Here is a 15027-nt window from a genome sequence, read left to right as displayed (position 1 = left end):
AAGTAAAACCAAGGTAATTAAAGAGGCTGCTGACCCTGACAATTGGCAAAAGCTGCCAGCCAAGATGAGATGTGGCAGGGAGGCCAGGGTTGAGGGGATGAAAGTGGAGATGGTACACCTGGCAGGCCTAATGGGAAGTCTGGAAAAGGCCCCAGGGGAGGAGATGGACCGAGGCCCCTCTGGCCCAACTCCCTGGGCTATAACTCATAGGCACCTTGGGGTTTGCTTTGGCAGAGGGAGAGAGGAAACCAAAAGGATAGTCACAGGTTTGCAAGGAATATGTTTAGGGTGGGGAGTGTATGTATGTGGGGAGTGTGAATGTATGTGTGTGTGTGTTACTGTGTATGTCTGTATGAGTCTATATATGTGTGTTACTGTGTATGTTTGTGCGAGTCTATATATGTATGTGTGTGTGTAAATGAATGTATGTGTGTATGTGGGAGTCTGTATGTATGTGGGTGTTTGTGTGTGAGTCTGTGTGCCTTGGTGAATCTATATGCATGCATATATGTATGTGTATATGTGTGTGAATGTACATTCATGGGTGCATCTGTAGCTGTATGTATTTTGTGTATGAATTTGTATATGTATGTGTCTGTGTGTGAACCTGTGTGTATGTATGTCTTTGTGAGTCTATATGTATATGTGTCTTTGTGTGTGTCTGTATGTATGTCTGTGTGTCTCGGTGAGTCTGTTTACATGTATGTGTACATATGTGTATGTGAGTGTGTGGATATACATGTATGTGTGAATCTGTGTGTATATGTCTGTGTGAGCCTGTGTGTATGTATATCTCTGTGGGTCTGTGCATGTATGTATACATATGTATGTGTATGTGAGTATGTGTGACTGTACATATGTATGTGTGAGTCTGTAAGTGTCTTTGTGTGTGTCTGTGCATGTGTGTGTGTCTGTGAGTCTGTGTGTATATATGTCTCTGTGAGTCTATATATGTATGTATGTGGTTGTGAATGTACATGTGTATGTGTGAGTCTGTATATGTAGTGTGTGTTTGTGTGTATATGTATATATGTCCATGTTGAGAGAAATGCTCATTTCTCTCATTTTCATATTTGATTATTGAATTAGGACCAGGATTTTTTGAGAAGCCTGTAAGTTGTTGAGTCTCTGAAGGGCATTGTTGATGAATGAGATTGCCCCCATCCCCAGCGTACATGCCTTTCCTTCTGGATAGGAGACCCCACCCAACTAGACAACTTTACAAAGAATTTAATCTAATCTGGGTGAAATCTGGCCTGTTGGTTTCTAGTCTGACAGGTCTGAGTGACCAAAATCAAGTCCTCCAGACCCTCAGCAGAAAAGGTCCAACTCTCATTATAATATCCATTGTTTCTCATTATTTGTTAGCCAATCAAAGTAGCTTCTGTGAGGAGCCTCTGGCATTTGAAAGTGCTACCAACCCCTTTCATTTAAAGTTAGTGTGATTGAGAAAATGGTTAATGATCCAGAAACGATATCTCTTGAACTTTTTGTCACAGTGTGTGAGTCTGTATGTGCATATCTGTGTGGGTATGTGTGAATGTAAGTGTGTGTGTGTATGAGGATCTGCGGATGTGTGTATGTGTGGATGTATTTTCCATCTTGTCTAATGTGGAATGTCAATCTTTGAGAGAGGCAAGATCAAGGGTGGACCTCTTCCATCTCCATCCATTTATTGTAGCATAACAATAATGCATCTCACAGGAGACAGAGGCACATAGTGTCCCTCCTCTCTGAAGTCAGGTGACTGTGCCTGCTGCCCTGGATGCAGAAATTATGGAGGTAAAAACAGCTTTTCTGATGGTACTCACACAACTGTGAAGGCCCTGCCTGGAGGGTTTGGATAAGGCTTCTTATGCACAAATGGGTCAATGACAGAGAACCATTGTCCCCATGTTATGATCTTGTAGACTCTTGGTTCTCTGGACCATGGATGTTGGGGGTCAGCCTTCATTCTCGAAGAGGACCCAGATTACATCTCTGTGTTGGGGTCAAAGTCCAGTGTGACTGCCTGTGGACAATCAGCCCAACACAAGCTGGGAAGGCTCTGCCATAGGCCAGGCACAAGTGGATCATGTGAACATGTGGGGTGGATTCTCCAAAGCTGTGCATCTCCCATTTCTTTGGAGTTGTTTCAATTCTTTTTTGCTCCTAGAGCACAGCATCCTTTCTGAGGTGGCCATGCCATTTTGAGCAGTCCAGTGCCCGTGTCTCTCATGTCTCTCAATCAATCCCCAGTTCTTCAGAGAGACCTTGAGAGTGTCCTTATATAGCTGGAGTTGTGCTCTGTGCAGTAGAGTTTAGATGCTTGGCAGTTTAGGTCAAGAAAGGACCTCAATGTCTGGTATTTAATTCAAATGGAAGTGATACAGTTTCTTGGTATGACACTGGTAGACTGTCCAGGTTTCACAGGCATTTCACAGACCATTACAGAGAAGATAGGGCCATAATCCCTTGCTTCCTTCAATGTCACAAAAGTGGAACAAATCTAGTTAAGCAATCATGATCTCATACACTTCTTGAGGAAACAAACCCCATTCAACAATCTCTAGTAGTAAACTGAAGCAGGTTACAGATTAAGCTACATTTAGAGAATTCACAATGGGTTGTTTGAGGAGAATTATTTACCCTTCACCAAGGAGTCAGGAAAAAATGGAGATTCTTCTTCTGCCTTCTAATCTAAGGAGTAGTTAAGGCTCTAGGAAATGTTCACATCTGGTGGGACAGGTTTTGGTGAGGTGAGGTTAACATTAACTCAAAGTTGCAGAGAAATGAAGGGAAGTCCAAACTTCCCATCCCAATGTTTGGCCTGGTGGGACCCTGGGCAGATAGTTCTCTGGCCACTCTCAAGGACCACTAAGCTCCAGATATCACCCGCACTGGCAGAGGGAAGTCCCTCACCTGGAAATTCCCTCTTGTAGTGAATTCTGAGCTCCACTCCTCAGCTGTGGGTCTTTTAACTTTGTTTAGCTCTGGGTGATGAGCTAGCAGCCTTACTTGATCCTTTGGAAAAGAAAGGGGCAAGCCAGTAAAGAAGACCCTCCAAAAGCAAGCATGGTACTGGGGAAGGTGATGCAGGTACCAAGAGAAGCCATGCCAGCCGCAAGGATGGGCCCTGAAATATCTTTGAAGCCACTGCTCTGGGGTCTGCTGAGGGAGACTCGAGAGCTTTGGTGGCCTCACCCAGCAAGGGGCCCATGACTGTGTGTCAGAGACAAGAGGGCATGCAGAAAGCAGAGTGTTTATTAGGAAATCTGTGATTCCAGGGGCAGAGATTTGGTGATCTGGGTCAGGAGCACTGGGCAGCCAGTTAGGGTAGAAGAGAAAGGCATTTCCCAGGAGAGGAAGGCATGGAGAGAGAAGAGAGTCAGCCAAGGGAGAAAAGGGGAGAATTTGAAAAGCCAAAATAATTTTCTGATCAGAACAAAGTAACATGCACTGCTCAAGGGCAGGGAACCCAGCTCTTGTTCTGTTATAAGAGCAATCCTTTTGGGCAAAACCACAGGCTCCTCCAAGGCCAGCGGTAGTGGTTACAAAGGTAGATGGGGCCATGGGCTGTCTCATGTCCTTGCTCCACTAAAGAGTCAGGGATGCTTGTGTTAGGGACTTCTACACTGGTAGTCTACCAAGTGAAGTAACTGAGGCTCCAATCCCCCCTCCCTCCACTATCTCCCTGACAGAAGGATCACGTACCCTGTAGACACTTAACAGATGCATGCATTTGACTGATTGACTGAGTGTATTCTCATAGGACCATATGGTCATACCTTGAGAGCTGGAAGAGACCCTACTGGTCATCACAGAAGCAGAGACTAGGAAGGGCTCTCAGTGGCCACTTACCCAAGTGGGACATGAAAAGAATCTCCCCTCTAGCATGCCTGACAGACGGCTGGTTGTCCTGCCTCTGCTTGAAGACCTCTGGTGACCACTCTCCACCACTTCTCACCACTTCTCATGGCAAGCTCCTTAAATCCCCTTCTGCGAAGCAGTGAGAAAACTGAGGCCCAGAGAAGTTGGGCTTGCTCCAGGCTGTGCAGGGGCCAGGATTGGAACCCAGTTACTGTAACTACCAAACTACTACTCTTCTACACTAGATCATTGTCCTGAGTGGGTGCAGGCAGATACAAACTGGGCCTAAGCACCCCTTTGCACAAGCATACCCTGCCTACCTCTGGCAACTGCTGATCCCTCTGAGCCAACTGAGGTCCTGCCTGCACCTTCCAGGAGTGGGGAACCTGCGATCTCGAGGCTATATGTGGCCTTCTAGGTCCTCAAGGGTGGCCCTTTGACTGAATCCAAACTTGAGGAGGTAGAGGGCCATATGTGGCCTCGAAGCTGTAAGTTCCCCACTCCTGAATTAGATCGTCTTCCCCTGAGGCCAGAAGGAAACTTCTAATGAGGGAGCTGTTTTGCCCATGGTCAGACACTAGAGGGCGACATTAGCGATCACTTCTAAAGTTTCATCTCACCTGGGAAAGGAGAGGGCTGGTGGCGGGCATGACCTATCTTAGGGACATGCAATGGGTTGCACAGAATGGCAACCATGTTGCAGTGAGACCACCTGAAGCTGACTGTGAGGCAAAGCTTCTTAACAGAGAGGGTGCCCCAAAATGGTGGGGTGGCTCCCCATCCTTGGGTCCTCCAGCAGAATCCAGAGAGCCTCTGTTGGGGATGCCATCTTGGGGAGGCTCTCCAGCTGCAGATGGTGATTGGACCCAGGAATTCTTGGCCTGGGGCCCATGGATCCCACCCCCAAGGGGCAGGGGGATCTATTTAAGGGGGTCTATGAATTTGGAGGGATGGCATCTTTATTCTCACTTGTCTCCAACTGAAGTTTAGCCTCTTCTCTCTTTAAACCATGATTTTTGAGAAAGAAACTGTTCCCAGACTGTCCTAGGGGTCTAGGACACAAAAAACTGAAAGAGCCTCTGTTCTGACCCTATCCCAATAGACACAGGCTGCCCCAAAGGGTGACAATTTGGGTTTTTCACTGGGATATAAGGAAAGCAGAGGCTACAATGAGGACTCTAGGCTTTGGAAGGGTCTCTGATCTCCTCGGCATGGCCCTCCCTCACCAGTGCAGATTGCCCTCACCTTGGGGCCCCAAACTTCACCAACCGAGGGGGAGCCTCAGCACCCTCAACTGGACTAAGGCACATAATCCCTTTCTGGGCCTGGACTCACTTTTCTAACTTGGACGACCCAATCAGACTCTAGCTTCCTGCTAGGTTCCAGCCCTGGCAGGAGCTGATGCCTCAGCAGGAAATATTTGAGGAAAAACAATCAGCAGCAAGGACTTTGGACAAAGCATTTTCTAAAAGGAGCCTGGGAGAAATAGAAGAGAGAGTATATAGAGGGGCCTTGGAGTCAGGAGGTCCCAAGTTCAAGGTCTGCTTCTATGTGACCCTGGGTAAGTCCCTTCACCTCTCAATGCCCTGGGTCACCTTCTTGTAGAGCAGGGTCCAAGCTGGGGAGCCCTCTGAGGAAGTCACTTGGTGACAGCTTAGGGGCATAGCCAGCCCCCAAAGGAGAAGGCCAAGGACCATGGCAAAACCTTTCCTAGGGAATCTCATTTCTCCTGAAAGTTTGTAGCTGGAGGCAGCATCAAAAAGCCCCTGTTCATGCTCATTGCATTATTTTTTTTCTTCCAAAAAATAAGTTTTTATTGTTTGGGCTGCAAGCATATAAAAAAAAATGCATTGTACTGTTGAATACAGCTGGTGGAAATGTGCTTTTGGACAGCAGAACAATGGAGGGTGTGATGTACAGCAGGATTTCTTCCACATAAAGACACAGGGACATAAAGGTTTCTGTTTTGTGAAGTTCTTTCCAAAATAAATTTGCTTAGTGAAATGATCCCTGAAACAAATGAGCAAAACATACCATTCCTGCAACAAACTAAAACCACAAGAGTGACAGCATATCACATGGTGGTACTGATGGGCAGACTCTGGGAAGCTCCTTGAACTCCCCTTCAATCTGTCCACTTAATCTGGCCTTTCATACTAAAGTCTGTTACCCTTAACTTAGCCTGACCCTCCATTGTCTGTTACCTCAGGATGGTCCCACCTGTTTCCCACCAAAAGCCCTCCATAGTCTGATAGCTTCTAATTGCCTCCAACTGTTTCCCACCCTCAATTACATCACTAGTTACCCCAGTCCCATCCAGATCATCCTTAGACCCTCCTCCCAGACTACTAGACCACCTCTAGATCTTTCTCATGGTCTTTCTGTATATAAGTGCCAGATTCAATCCAGCTCTGACTCTGTCTAGATGAGATTCTATCAGGCTGGCTTGTCCATACAAGTGGCACAAAGGGTTAGGCTCCTTAAGAGTCAATCCAATATGATCAACCTTTAATAAACCTTGTTTTACTTTAGCTGAAAGAAGGCTTGAGTTGAATTCATTCAGCAGGACCCTGTGTGTCGGTATTTTGGGGTCCCAAGCGCCCCAGACCTCAACAGTGCTACAGTAAAAGTCACTGAATTCAGTTTTCCTTTTGTTGAAGAATGATTCTGAAATGTAAAAATTCCTCATCAACATGGGGAGGTCCTGGGAGCCTGATGATGGAGGCTCCAGAATCACCACCCCAGGCCAGAAACCTTTCTCACTGCAGAGAGCTGTTTGTTCATCCTGGTTATTTAGCTGAATGCATACCGTTGGTATTATTGACCTGAAAGTTTGGTTAAAAAAAGGCAAACACGCTGAATGCATATTGTTTATTCTCCTAAAGCTAATGATTACATGGCTATGGAGCCAGAAGGAAAACCTTTGACTGCAGGATAGAAGAACAGCCTGGCTTAAATATACTTTACCATGAGAAAGGAATTTTCTTAGTTGTATAACTTGTAAATTCAGTGAGACAAGACAGTTAACAAGATAGAGTCAGTCAGAAATTAAGATCCTAGGATGTCTGTTTTCCTGTCTCTGCATATCAAGAAAAATTCCACCATTCTGGTTGTAGACATCCTGACGTTAATAGGTCTTTGAAGTTTCTGACACAGGAAAGGGCATTTTTTAGAGCAAAACAAAGCAGTTTGATTGATTATTTCAGGCTTTGGCCCTTATTAAAAGTCCAAAAATGATATTAAATGTTATCAGCATAGATAACCCAGATACAGATTCCAAGTCTAGTGCTTACTGTGTGACTCTGGGTAAGTCACTTAATCTCACTGGGCCTCAGTTTCCTCAAATGTAAAATGAGGCTGGAATAGAAGGCCTCTGAGTTCCTTTTCAGTTCTAGAGCTATAATCTTAATATGGAAATATTCAAAACTCCAGCTTCTCCTAAACCCCTTAAATCTCTCTTCCAGAGATATCCTATTCTCTACTTGAAAAAAAAACCAACAAAAAACCCAGAGAAGAATATTTTGAAATTTCTCATGCTGTGGATTTCAGACTCACTGATCCAAGAGAAAGCTGGAATGAGAAAAGGAAGTAAATGTTGTTGTATGGTGAGAGTCACACAAAAATAAATCCCATTTAGGTAAAGTACACAAAAACAAAAAGGAAAACATTCAGGACAAAATTTTCCCCAAGTTGGTTTTCATAAGCACCAGCAGAAGTTCCATTTGGTAAGAGTTAGGAAGGCAGGCCCCTCCATGGTCTATGCTCTTCCCAATCCTCTGCCTTCCCCCGCCCCCTCCCCCTGGCCAGCATGGGCTTTGGGAGCTCTCGGCCAAGACCTTAGCAGACTTCCCATCGGCCACTTGGATTATTCAATATTTCAAGTGTACAGCCAGGTTTCCTCTTCCATCCTTTTGGATAAGGGAAAAACCTTACCCAATTCCAAACCAATGCCACAGTAAAGATCCTTCACTTTCCAAAGCCAGGCTGTGTCCCCAAGGCTTCCATTTCCTCATCTGTAAAATGAGGATAGTACTTGCTGTGTCTTTCTTACAGGGCTAGTATGAGGTTGAAATGAGATCATGGAGGTAAAGGTGCTGGAAGAAGTTTAAACAGTGCTCTTCTTCTAAGACACTGGATTAATCACAGACTGCTATTCCCCACAGCCTTGCTGGAGTCAGGCCCCTGGGGAAAAGAACTCCCCCTGACAGGAAACTGTACACTTAAAGGAACAAGAACTTTTTAGGGAAAGCCCCAACACTCTGAGCACTCCAACATCATGCCTTGGGGAGTATCCCACCCAAAGACAGGTAGGCAATGCATGCTCCCTTGCAGTCCCCTGGGTTCCCAGAGACCCTGGTCACCACGTGGGGGCCCCAGAGTCATCAGGGCATTTCCTGGACAGCCACCTGTAGGTAAAGGCCCTGCTGCAGTAGAGTTCATTTGGATTTCTTATCTGAGACAGGTAGAGGCCTGGCTTGCTCTGACTGACCCTGCTGTGGCCCCTTTGTCTAAGCCCCTACTGGCCCTGGGGAGGGCCCCCTTGGGAGTTGCTGCTGTACTTTGTAACCTGGAACCTCTCTCAGTCTCTCCCTCTGTCCCACCCCTTTTATGCACTCCCCTATCTTCCCAGAATTACAGAATATGGGAGTGATGAGGTCTGGAAGGGGTGGTGAGATCCCCACAAAGACTGGGGTACCAGGGGCAGGTCGACTGGAAGGAATTCACGGACTCAAGCATTGTTGAGGTCAAGGTAAAGATTTATTATGCTTTTCAGTGGGCAAGAGTTCTTAGGGAACCTGCAATCTTGGGGGGGGTACAGGTGAAGTTTATATAGGATATTCTATAGTGAAATATATGCCAAATATGCTGATTAGGTGTTTTGGGGTGGGATTAGAGAGTGGTTAAAGAGTGGTCAGTTCTTAAAGGAACATGCACTTTTGGTGTCTACTGCACAGGTATTTTATCCGGAGTTCATTGGAGTTCATAGCCTGAGGGGGGAGGTGCTACCTGGAGGTGTGGTTTTAGGCCTGAAACATCACTAAGTCAACTGAGGGGCTGGCTCAGAAATACCAGGCTGCTCTCATCGATGTCTTGTTAGACAAGATAAATGTAAGGGAGTATACGTCTAGGATACATGTGATTGGTCAGTGAGTAGTAAATGTTGTTATGACCCAGTGCACAGCCAGTTCAGTCAGTACACAGCTATTTCAAACTAATCAGTTCTATAGGTTCAACTGGCTGCTGTAGCAGGAAGGGAGATAATGGTTGTTGCTAGGGCAGGCTGTTTCCTTGGGCTGGGGAGAAACTGCCTGGGATAGTGTTTTGAGGCAAGGGAGAAATGTGATTTTAGAATTGGGGTCCAAGCACATTCACCCAATCACCCCACAGAGGGGGACGCCCAACCCAACCTCTTACTACAGTCCTCCTGTGTCAATCCCAGATAATCAATCAATCAGCATTTACTAGGTGCCTACTGTGTGCCAGATCCTGCTAAGTACTGGGATCAGAAAGCCTCAAGCACAGGAGGAGCCCCACCCACCCCTAAACTACCAGCTGCTCCTCTGGGTAGGAGTGTGCTTGACCCCAGACCTCAATCGGCCTCTTCCACACCCACTTCCTTAGCCAATCAGAATGGGGTGAATCCCCCACTTCAAGCACTCCCCCATCTCCAGTGTTCTCCCTGGTGTTTCTCCTAGTCACCTTCCCTGCCTGATACTGACTGTGTGCCTTCTTTCCTCTGGGGCAAGTCTACTCTTGTTGGGCATTCTCTGTTTCCTTTCCCCAGGACCCTCCTTTGGAGCCCCCAGGCTGTTCTTCCAGCTCCTCTGCTCAGGATTCTAGGAGAACATTTTTCAATAAGACAGAAAGAGTTTGTGCCTCTGCCTCCAGGGTCTGGGAGACCCGGCTCCTTCTGCCCTCCCCCTCCTCTTCCTCCTCCATGGACCTATTTTCAGGAGTCTTCTCTGTCCACTGTCATTCTTGGTCCTCAGACTCTCCTATTATTTCAGCTCCACCGGTGCAACTCAATTCAACAGTCTTCATCAAGTTTAGCAAGCATCTATTAAGCACCTACTGTTTACCCCGAACAAAGACAGCTTCCTTTGTCCTGGAGTGGAAAGTTCCTAGAATATGGAGTTGGAGAACCTGGGCTCAAACCCCAACATTTGTATAATGAACCCAGCATTTGTATAATAATGGCAAAGTTACAAAGGGTGGGAGGGCTTCAGTTTCCTCCTTTGTAAAATGAGAAATCTGATGACTTCTCAGGTTCCTTCTGGCTCTAGGTGAAGTGTCTGTTGGAGGAGTGCTCTCTCTAGAGCTGGGTCTGGCATCAGGAAGACCTGAGTTCAAATCCAACCTCAGATATTGACTAGCTTGTGACCCTGGGCAAGTCACTAAACCTCTACTGACCTCAGTTTCCTCTTCTGTAAAATGGGGATGATAACAGCCTCTACCTCCCAGCGTGGTTATGAGGATTGAATGAGATAAAAATTGTAAAGCACAGTATTGATAATTCATTTTTTGCTAATTGTTAATATAATTTTGCTTCTTAATGGGAAGGCCCACATCTTTTGTTAATTTTCTAACGAGGCACTGGTTCCCAAGGGATATGATGTCATCTGGCTCCAAAAAGTGTATAAAGACTCTGAGATGAGGCTTTACTTTGGGGCTTAGTGTTTGGAAGAACCTTTGTGTGCCAGATGAGATTCTGGGCAGCCGCTAAGTTGCCCTTTGAAAACCCAGCTGTTGGTGCTTCCCTCTCTGGTAACTATGTATGCATGTAATGGTTAGACAGTTGTATCTGTCTGTTGATCTGTGAGGTATGTATTGCTTATGGACAGACAAGTGGAAGCATGTCTGTTGATTCTGATTTCTCTGTATTTTCTCTGAAGTTGAGGGTGCTGACTTTTCCCCTGAACTAAGTGAATGATATATGTGCTTGATTAAAGTAGATTGCTGACCCCTCAAAAATTGCTTTTCTTTTAGAAAGGCAGATCTAAGAACCTGTGATAGCAGGCCCTCCATGTATGTAAACACATATTCCTTTCCTTCTCTGCATCAATACCCATGAACATGTGATGAGAGAAGGCTCAGGCCCAGATCTGGGCAAGACCTCGGAAGACATCATGCCTAAGAGCCCGAGGAAGCCCAAGGATGTCTTATGACTCACCCAAGGTCACACAAGTAATAAATGTCAGAAACAGGATCTGGAACCCAGATCCTCTGACTTTAGGTCCGGGCTTTTCTCACTGTACAAAATGTGTATACACACATATATGTACATATACACATATATGTAATACACAAATATGTATATATACATGTAGACATTTTATATATACACAAGCATATATACATGTGAGGCAGGACAAAGTAATCTTGAAAAGGTCAGGACAATAAGAGACATGTGAAGGTAGGATGCTTGAAGGGAGAGCCTGGAGGAGCTGGGGAGACCATGACCTCTTTTTTTTCTTTTTCAGTTATCATCCATCTTTATTGTAAAAATCCAGATAAAAAATATATTCTTTCAGTCTTCCCGGTTTTTCCTTTTTTACAAAAACAAAAAGGCACATAAAAACCTTCCCGTAGATGGTTGTATACAGGCAGCTGCATCTCCTCTCTCCTCATATTTATATGTTTCATTCTAGGACATGCTTGCTTTCCCCACATGCTTTAGTTCTTTCCTACAGGGTAAAATTCTTAATTCCAAGACTGAATTACACAAAGAGGTGGTGATGGACGCAGAATATGTGGAATGGCCCATGACATCAGTATAGAGGGACTAGTAGTAGGTTTCTTTCTCTACCCAGCCACCAGGGCTCCTTCTGACCATAAGCTTTCTGACTTCATTGTACACAAAGATATGGAGAAAGTATGGGAAGGCACAGAACCACCAAGGTGGTTTGAGAGGATACATCCTTAGGGCAACACCCATTCTAGGACAATAGGAAAGGAAGGCAGCAAGGACAGTTTCTTCAAAGAGGCCAAATATTAAGATCTTGTTCTTCATTCCCTGCTGGAAGACTGAATTCCTTCTGTCCTTACAAATGATCAAGTCAGCCCACTGCACCACCACAATACTGACAAAAAAGACTGGCAAGTGAACTCGACGATTCTCTGTTTGTAGGTCTACTGCTGTCCTCCACATCATTTGTCCATTGGTCATCCCAGTCCACTCGAATCCCTAACAGGCCTGAGGGTAGGAAACCATTCCTTCCAGAATCACAAAATATGTAAAGAAGCCTCCAAGAGCTTGGATCATCCTGGTCTGTCCATAGGCCATGCTAATCAATCACTCATTCACCAGTTTGTCGGTTTTAGGATTTCTTGGTTGTCTCTTCATGATGTCACTCTCAGCTTGTTCATAAGTCAGGGAAATAGCTGGTACCATGTCATTGCCCAAGTCGATGCAGAGAATGGTGACAGTCCCCAAGAGCAGAGGAATATTTGCAATGATAAAGATGAGGAAAGGGGTGATTTTGGGAATGTTACTGGTCAGTGTATATGCAATGGATTTTTTCAGATTATCAAAGATCAGTCAACCTTCTTCAACTCCAGTTACAATAGAAGTAAAGTTATCATCAAGGAGGATCATATCAGTGGCATGCTTGGACACATCAGAGCTGGAAATACCCATAGTAAACCTAATGTTTGCTTTTTTAAGGGTAGGAGAATCTTCACACCATCCCCAGTCACAGCTACAGTAATCACCCTGTCTCTGGCAACCTTCCACAATAATGAGCTTCTGCTGGGGAGAAGTTCTGGCAAAGACAGTCTTAGTGTGGTGCTTCAGGATGTCATCCAGTTGTTCAGAAGTCATGTCCTTCGGATTGCTGCCATGCACAACACAGGCCTTGGCATCTCTGGCATTCACTTGACTCACAGGAATGTTGAGATGGGCAGCAATGTCTTCCACAGTCTCATTGCCTTCTGAGATGAAGCCTACACCTTTTACAATAGCTTTAGCTGTGATTGGATGGTCTCCAGTGACAATGATCACCTCAATGCCAGCACTTCTGCATTTGCCCACAGCATTGGGGACAGCAGCCTGGGGAGGATCGATCATGGAGATCAGCCCAACAAAGCAGAAGTTATCCACAGGGAAGTTCACTTCATCAGTATCAAACTGGAATCCTTCATGAAACTGTTCATCAGGTAGGTAGAGGTAACAAAAGCCTAACACTCTTTCTCCAAGACCTCCCAGCTCCAGGTAGGCATTCTGAAAGTTGTCTTTCAGTTCTTCATCCAGCTGCTATTCTTTGCCGTGGATCAGAATGGAGCTGCAGCAGTCCAGGATTCTCTCAGGAGCATCCTTCATCACCAACAGAGGTCAGGGTTCAGATGTGTTTGGGTTCTTAGGGATAGACAGCTGGTACTTGTTGGAGGAGTTGAAGGGTATCTCTACAATTTTGGCATATCTCTCTCTCATTTCTTTGACAGAACCACAACATACTTCAATGCATTTTAAGAGGGCTGATTCAGAAGCATCCCCAGCAACTGTCTGCTTCAGAATAGGTAGGTTTTCCTGATTAACCTGAAACACGGCATGGTTTCACAATCCTGAAGTTCTGGACAGAGAAAGCCAAGTAGCTGAAGTCTTATCAAAAGAGACACCACTCTGGTTTTCTGTAGTATCACCTTCATGGATTTGATTATCAAACCACATGTGAGCTACGGTCATCCGATTCTGAGTCAGGGTTCCAGTTTTATCAGAATAGATGGTGGACATGGAGCCCAATGTTTCCACAGATTCCAAGTTCTTTACCAGGCACTTCTTGCAGGCCATTCTTTTGGCACTCAGGGTCAGACATACTGTGACTGTGGCCAACAAGCCCTCTGGCACATTGGTGACAATGATGCCAATGAGGAAACTAACCGCTTCCAGCCAAGTGTATTCAAGATCAGATAAAGGATAAAAAAGGTAACTCCCAGGAATACAGCAAGACCAGTGATAAGATGGATGAAATGTTCAAGTTCTGCTGAAATGGAAGTCTGGCCACCTTCTAGCCCAGAGGCAAGTGTAGCAATCCATCCCATTACAGTTAGATCCCCAGTGTATACAAAGATGCCTCAAGCAGTGCCTTCCATGTAGTTGGTAGAGAAAAAGGCAATGTTCCTGGTTTCCAGTGGGTTTTTATTAGTGAAATCAGGAAACCTGGTTTATGGTTGAGATTCACCAGTGAGAGAAGAATTGTCTACTTTACATCCATTTGCAGGAATGATTCAGAGATCAGATGGGATTCAGTCACCTCCTTTCACCTCTACAAGATCTTCAATTACAATCTCTTCAGCATTTATGCTCATTTTTTCACCATTTCAAATCACAAGGGCTTGCTGTGAAACCATGTTTTGGAAGGACTCCATGGCTTTTGAACTCTTTGCTTCTTGGCTGTGGGAGAAGCAGCCAGCGATGACCATGGCAGACAGGACCACACCAAGGGAATGATTATCATTCTGTGGCTCCTTTTCAGTGGCAACTTGGATCCATCTTGTGAACCAAGGAGCAGAGAACAGCACAGATCTACAGCAACATGGAGAAACCCCCACTTGGGAGTAGTGGGAGGAGGTGTGAGGGCATTTGGGCCATCTCAGGCCAGAATTTCTGCAGCACGAGCCCTTATTAGATCCTGGGTCAGGTCTTTTCTGTATTTCTGGTGAAGCTCATCTAGGCTAAGTTTATGGTCCTCCATCGAGACTTCCTTTTTAAGTTCGTCTATGTCCTTCTCCTTTTTGGCCTTTTTTTTTTAATCTCCATGCTCTGACATGGCTGCAGGCTCATATTTATCACATCTAACCCCTTTCCCCATGGCTGCAGTGATCTGGTGGCTGCTGGGCCGGGATCTGGCGGCTCTGAATCAAAAAGGTAAAGGGATCAACTCCAGGTGCCAGGCTGAAAGGAGCTTGAGCCAGGGACTGGGCTGGGTAAGGGGCAACCTGGGTGTGGCTCACTCCTCTCTGGCTGCCTGGGGTGCTGCGGCTGCTGCTGCTTCCGCTGCAGTTGCCATGTGTCCGCCTCCTCCTCTGCACCTCAGTCCCCACTGCAGCTTGGCCATGATCTCTTCTAGCTGGGCTGGGCTGTGAGCATGGATGGTCATTCCTCTTCTCTGGATGCCATGAGATCTAGAGGGTCAGCTGTCCTGCGGTGGTAGGCCCCTGACTGGTGATACTGAGAGAATG

At 45.8% G+C, this 15027-nt stretch overlaps 1 pseudogene; it reads right to left on the bottom strand.

Moving 5' to 3' along the window:
* Positions 1 to 11632: 11632 nt before the first annotated feature.
* On the bottom strand, positions 11633 to 12431 carry LOC140525412 (sodium/potassium-transporting ATPase subunit alpha-1 pseudogene; annotated as a pseudogene).
* Between the last annotated feature and the right edge of the window lie 2596 nt (positions 12432 to 15027).

This window comes from Notamacropus eugenii, chromosome 2, assembly GCF_028372415.1.
Source record: "Notamacropus eugenii isolate mMacEug1 chromosome 2, mMacEug1.pri_v2, whole genome shotgun sequence".
Taxonomy (NCBI): domain Eukaryota; kingdom Metazoa; phylum Chordata; class Mammalia; order Diprotodontia; family Macropodidae; genus Notamacropus; species Notamacropus eugenii.
This window is presented reverse-complemented; position numbering and strand designations above follow the sequence as displayed.